Here is a 7,040-nt window from a genome sequence, read left to right on the forward strand (position 1 = left end):
CAGTAACAATCTTTCACTTAAAATTTATTGTAAAAATGTTGTGAAAATATTTTAAATATATCATTTCTCTTTAATAAATTCACAAAAAGTACTTTGAGGTGGGTTATAGTTAATTTAAAAATACATATTAGAAATATATTATTTTACAAATTTTGCAAGAAAATGCCTTTCTTACCGCTACACATACAATTTGTTAGTATAAATTTAACTAAGTGTATTAAATAAATAAATAATAACTGTCAAATTATTACCATGATAACATATGTGCTAACGCCAGATATTGATGTTGATATTGATATTGTTCTACTACCACGAAATTGTGCTTCATCTTCTTTCAGTGGAAACTCTAATTTTTACTTTCTTGTTGAAGATATTTTCAATACAGTACCACAGAAAGAAGTTTTTATTATAAATGTTTATGTACTATCTGAAAAATTCCGATCTACCTCAATAGCAAGAGGATTAACGTTGAGTGCAGTACTCACGGCCTTTATTGCTCTTGTTCTAGTCCATGAAACTTGTGCTACTGCTAAGGTTAATCATCACTGTGCTCCTTCTTCCTGTGGCAACATCCATAACATAAGCTTTCCGTTTCGATTGAAGAACGACCCAGAAAAGTGCGGGGACTTAAAGTATGAACTGTCGTGTGAGAATAATCATACGGTACTGTCTTATTTGAAAGAAGATGCTACGTAAAGGAAATCAATTACTCCCTCTATCCCACTTTTTTTGTCCTCCGTTCCATTTTGAAATATCTCAAAATATTATCTTGATTCTAAAAATAAAAGTCATTAATTTACTAATGTTCCTATTATACCCCTATTAATTTACTAATTTAATTTTTTGATAAATTTTTCAAGAGTAGTTTTGGAAACTTATACATTTTTAAAAGGTAGACAAGATAATAAATGATGTTCCTTTAAAAAGTTTGACTTTTCAAACAATATGAAAAAAGCGGAACGGAGGGAGTACAATAACTACACTATTCAGATCGTGGACTCAGGTATATAGAAGGATACTCCTTCAACCCAAGTTATTCTTTAAATGTGCTATCCTTATGCACATTTCCTTCTTTTCTGAACTCTTGCGTTTCTCCACTGCCCCAAACCATTCATGTATTGAAATTCTATAACAAGAATCTATACCAATTAATGTAATACATGTTAGAGATATATTAGACATATTAGTCCAATGTAATAAGCTTAAGCCTACTCTTACCTACTCCTACTTGTACTAGTAGTCTAAGGTTTAGTCGTCTATATATACTCATGTTAAGGTTCATTGTAATATAGGTTATTGTACTACACTCTTACATAATAAAGATGTAATCTTTAAGGGATTCCTCCGTGGATGTAGGCCAACAAGGTTGAACCACGTAACCTTCGTGTTCTTGGTATTCCTATCCTATGCTTCTCATTCCGCATCTAATTTAACATATACAACATGGTATAGCACATCGAGTTGCTAATAAATTTAACATGGTATCAAAGCCAAACTTTGTTCTTGGCATCAAACAAACATCTCTACATACTAAAGAAGATTCATACATGCATAACACAGATCCATAGTGCCTCTGCTTGTCTTCAAATCTGAACCCCACAACATCACACAGCTCCCATGGTTCACAGTTGCTGTCTTGCCACTATCTCATATCACAACCCAAGCAATTTGTGCCTCCCCTTTTAGATTTGTGCAAATCGAGGCTTCGCTTGACGAAACCAACTACATAGATGTGCTCCTCGATCCTCAATAAGGAAAACCCAGAAATCTAGTCACCTGAAGCCCACCCACATGCCTCCACGCCCCATAATTGGCTCCAGTTCTTACTTCACGTGCTGCCAAAGGTTCTTGACTTATTGATCGGATTTTGGGCACACTCGCCTCCACGTGCCGAAGGACACTTCACACACTTACACGTGTTGAAGAACCAATGTTGACATCATCCAACGTCATTCGTTGACGTCATTATGTTACATCAATAGCCACACAAGCCCTAGTCCACGTCATAAATGACGTTAGCGTTTGTCAGCCCAATCCATGACCCGACTAGACATGGCAAAATGGGTCAGAATTTTTTGTCCTGACCCAAACTTGATTTTTTTGACTTGAAACAAAAACGGGTTGACCGTGACCCGACTTGTGTTTTTTTGGGGGTCAACCCGACCTGACTTGACCCGTGACCAGAACCATCTTTTAAAACTTTTTTTTGGTAAAAAAAATAATAAAATTAAAGAAATATTGGTTTAATTGTTTGTTGTGAGTTTTAAGGAAACAATTGAGATATTTACATAATTGCATGCAAATGAATTGAAAGATGAATGGTTGAGCATTCTGCAATGAGTTGAGATTTTTAGATATCAAATAGCAAAATACATGCCAAGATAATCTGGTTACAGTAGAGTTAAAAATATAGATTTAAAATTGTAGACATGTATGAGAAACATTCATTAGTGTGAAAATAGTGAAGCCAAAGTATCAAATTATCATAAATTATGAATGCTTTAGATATCAAATAGCAAAGTACATGTCAAGATAATTTGGTTACAGTAGAGTTAGAAATATAGATTTAAAATTGTAGACATGTGTGAGAAACATTCATAAGTGTGAAAGTAGTGAAGCCAAAGTATCAAACTATCATAAATTATGAATGCTTAGACCTATTTTTTAACAATTTATGTTTAAAATAAACGGTTTTTCAAAATAAATTATGATATTTCCTAGAATGTGTGTTACTTAACAATGATATGATATTCATAAAAGAGATCATATATATATATATATATATATAAGTAAACAATCAAACTTTAATGTATATTCTCAAATTGAAATAAAGTGTTAACCACAATTGATAATAGATTATAAAATTAATTTTCAAGATTATAAATTTCTTATATGTTTTTATTCTTTGTTAATTGAGTTATCCAATAAGTCATTTGTAATTTTGTTTTATATTTTGGGATGTTAGAAAATAAATTTGTGTATTTGTTTTACTTATCTTTGTGTTATTTTGTTTTAGTTAGCAATGCTGAGATTTGTATAATTTTAAAATTATTGAATAAGTATTAATAAGTTTAACTGAGTTCATTCTTGATATAAGTGATGAATTCAAAGTAATACATTTTACATCAAATAATTTGTTGCATGACTTTTCAAATGGAAAATATATGTTGTTTTCTTTATTAAAAAAAAAAAAATTCTGCCTAACCCAACCCAACCCACAACCCGATCGACCCAAACTTGTTTTTAACTCGCTTAAAATGACCCGTTTTTTACCTGCAACCCGTTTGACCTACAACCCAATTTACCCGACCTGAACCACTTGGTTGCCATGTCTAAACCCGACCCTAAAACCCAGAACTAACCCAAACCTTGACCATTCACTTTGACCTAGTTTGACTTTGACTTTTGCATTGACCTTTGACCAAATTTAAAATTTCTGAACGGGCCTATCTTGCTTAGTCTTTCGCATAGATTCTGATTTTGGACTCCATTTAATCATTTGAAACTTCCAAATCAGTCAATTGGCACATTCTTCATCTTGGTTTCTTCAAAGGCATTCTTCAAGGCATCTCCAAGGGATTTTCTCATTCTTATCTATCCACAAGCCTTCATCAAGCTTCTGTCTTGAGTTTGAGGGAGGGTGTTAGAGATATATTAGACATATTAGCCCAATGTAAAAGGCTAGGGGTGTCCACGGGTCGATCTAGGTCGAATTTGTGCCCAACTCACAACCAACCCGACAGAATTGGGTGGAGGAAGTTCATACCCGTTGCCGACCAGCAAGAGAGTTGAATTAGAGTGGTCGGATCAGCATCGGAAAGCGGTCAATTCTGGTTGGGTCCATCCACAGTGGGAAACTCTGTCAAATTTTTTTTAATTTTTTTTATTTTAGGCGAAAATTCGCCAGATTTGGCGGAGATTTCACTGGATTTGGTGAGATCTCACTAGATTTGGTGAGATTTCCACCAAATCTAACTGAGATCTCCCAAAATCTGGCATAAATCTCATTGGATCTAAAGTAATTTGACCAAAAACTCGCCAGAAAAAGCTTGAATTGCCATATTTTTGTAAGTCTCCGGTTAGGTCGGTTGAGGCGGGTTTTAGAGGAAAGAACCTACTAACCGACCCGTTGGAGTCGGTTTTTGGGATTTGTAACCCGCCACTTACCGCCGGAGCTTACAGGTCGATCGTGGGTGGGTCGGTTCTGGTTGGGTCGGCCAGTTGGGTCGAGTTCGGGTCTGAGTGGACACCCTTATAATAGGCCCAAGCCTACTCCTATTTGTACTAGTAGCCTAGGGTTTAGTCGCCTATATATACTCATGTTGTTAGGGTTCATTATAGCACAGGTTATTGTACTATACTCTTACTTAATAAAAGATGTAGCCCTTAAGGGATTCCTTCATGAACGTAAGCCAACAAGGCTGAACCACATAACCTTCGTATTCCCTTTCCATATCCACTCTAGCATATACAACATGGTATAATACATCAGGTTGCTAATATATTTAACAATTAATACACATGCTAGGGTAGTATTTATTGTAGTTTAATTATAATGACTTATTTTTAATTTTAAGGTTCCAAACGCTGATGTTATTCTTATATTTGTCAAAACAGGCGGATTCCAATTCATGATCCTATTTTACGTCGGAGGAGAGTTTTGTATCTGAAGAAGTTGTTTGAAGGATAATCTAGAATGGACAGTGTAGAGCAGCAATAACCATGTACTTAGGCAACTAATTGATCTCAAACTTTTTTAGGTATGAGGAAATGAAAAGGGAAAATATAGAATTCATTAAGAAATTAGCTTCTTCTTTCCATTAAAAATTTGCCTACGTTTCATTTCTCTGTTCCTGCGATAACAAAGGGTTAGTAATAATCTATGCATCTTTGCACATTTTCTATAACCTAGTTAAAATTTTACTTATCAGTCTCAATGGAGGATTGTCAAATTCTTTACTCCCGACCGTAATATATATATATATATTTTTTAAAACTTATCAGTCTCAACTAACTGTTTTATTCATGAATCCCAATCACTAATAAGCAATTCAAATATTTATTTTTGAGGTGGTTGAAGCCCACCAATTGCATTAATTGTAATGTCAATTTTTAAATTTAAAAAAAAAAAAAAAAAAAAAAAAAAAAAAACTAGTATTACTTTTAGCATTTCTCAATTTTTTCTTTTGGTAAGGGTCGGGGAAAAGTTGTTAATGACCTAAAGTTGATTTATTATGCCCTGGACATTTCAAGTTATTTATGTCACTTATTTCATTGATTAATTAATTAAATTTATGTTAGAAGAAAAAAAATATTCCTCTCTCTTATATGTCTTGCAGATTATTTGAACTTAATAGTGGCTACCATAGGTAAGAAGAACCTGTGTCTCTTCTATGATCTACTTTATTTAATTTTTTTTAGCAGATCATTCATTTAAAATTTTGAGTTTGAAGTAGCTCATTGCGAGAAGATAAAAATGAAAGTGACATTTACACGAAATATATTATACAACACTTATTGTTCTTGATTATTAGGATTCATGAATGAGATTAATTGTAAGTAGTAGTTATGTTTTCAACCAAAAACTAGAAGTGATGAGAGCACACCACCACGCACCCTTGATGCGGTAGTCACTTTACAAGTATAATTGTATAAATGCTTGTAGGGTGTGAGGGGCAAGGGACGGAATTCAAGTCTCCAAGAGGGAGCTTCACACACATATACACTTAGATTAGGTTAGAGTAGAAATTTTATCTTGTATGAAAAAAAAAAAAAAAAAAAAAAAAAAAAAAAGAAGTGATGAGAGCACTAATTACGGGAACAAATTTGTTTTCTTATAGTAATTATTTTCGTGATGTTACGACACAGGACTACAACTTGCAGCAAAAATTGTGTTGGGGATTCCTTGTAATTGCCTTTATATATATATATATATATATATATATATAAGTGGCATAGAAGGCATTTATCAATGTATGATGGTGTGGAAGAATTTCTGCAAAGCCAAATTAACCTCATGCCAATTAGGTACTCTTACTTATAAATTAGGAAGATATCCAAAGGTTTCAAGTACAAATTGGGTGAAGGAGGCTATGGCTCTATGTATAGAGGATGGCTTGAAAGTGGCCCTTTTGTTGCTATAAAGATGTTGGGTAACTCCAAATCTAATGGGCAAGAATTTATCAACGAAGTTGCAACAATTGGAAGAATTCACCACGTGAATGTGGTGCAACTCATTGGCTTTTGTGCTGAGGGGTCAAAGTGTGCCCTTATATATGAATTCATGCCTAATGGTTTTCTTGAAAAATATATATATATTTTTTTCTCGAGAAGAAAGTATCCCCTTAAGTATCAAGAAAATATATGAGATTCCTCTTGGAGTGGCTCGTGGAATTGAATATCTACATCGAGGATGTGACATGCAAATTTTGCATTTTGATATCAAGCCTCATAACATTCTTCTTGATGAGAACTTCATTCCCAAATTTTCTGATTTTGAGCTTGCAAAACTTTATCCAGCAAATGATAGCATGGTGTCTTTGTACTGCAAGGGGAACATTAGGATATATAGCTCTAGAGTTGTTCTATAAAAACATTGGAGGGGTCTCTTATAAAGCTAATGTTTATAGTTTTGGCATGTTATTGTTGGAAATGGCAAACAAAAGAAAGAACATGAATGCATTTGCAAACCATATAAGCCAAATTTACTTCCCAACTTGGATCTATGGCCAATTTAGAGAAGGAAATGACATAGAAATAGAAGTTGCCATAGAGGAGGAGAAAAAAACTGCTAAGAAGATGATCGTAGTCGCATTATGGTGCATACAAATGAAGCCTAGTGACCTTCCTTTAATGAACAAAGTTGTAGAAATGCTTGAAGGAGAAGTTGAATGCTAACAAATGCCTTCCAAGCCTTTCCTATCATCATCACTTGAGAGACCGACAAGGGATGTAGGAGACAACTTATATTCAACTAGTTCATCATTTCAATTAGGTGAATCAAGTCAATCGGCTAAACTTTGAATGCAAGGGAAAGCTAA

The 7,040-nt window shown here is 33.9% G+C and overlaps 1 pseudogene; it reads left to right on the plus strand.

Annotated features, from left to right (window-relative positions):
* Positions 1 to 252: 252 nt before the first annotated feature.
* LOC115961735 lies at positions 253 to 7,023 on the plus strand (annotated as a pseudogene).
* The last annotated feature ends 17 nt before the right edge of the window (positions 7,024 to 7,040 follow it).

The sequence above is a fragment of the Quercus lobata genome, chromosome 9 (genome assembly GCF_001633185.2).
Source record: "Quercus lobata isolate SW786 chromosome 9, ValleyOak3.0 Primary Assembly, whole genome shotgun sequence".
In the NCBI taxonomy this organism is placed as follows: Eukaryota; Viridiplantae; Streptophyta; class Magnoliopsida; order Fagales; family Fagaceae; genus Quercus; species Quercus lobata.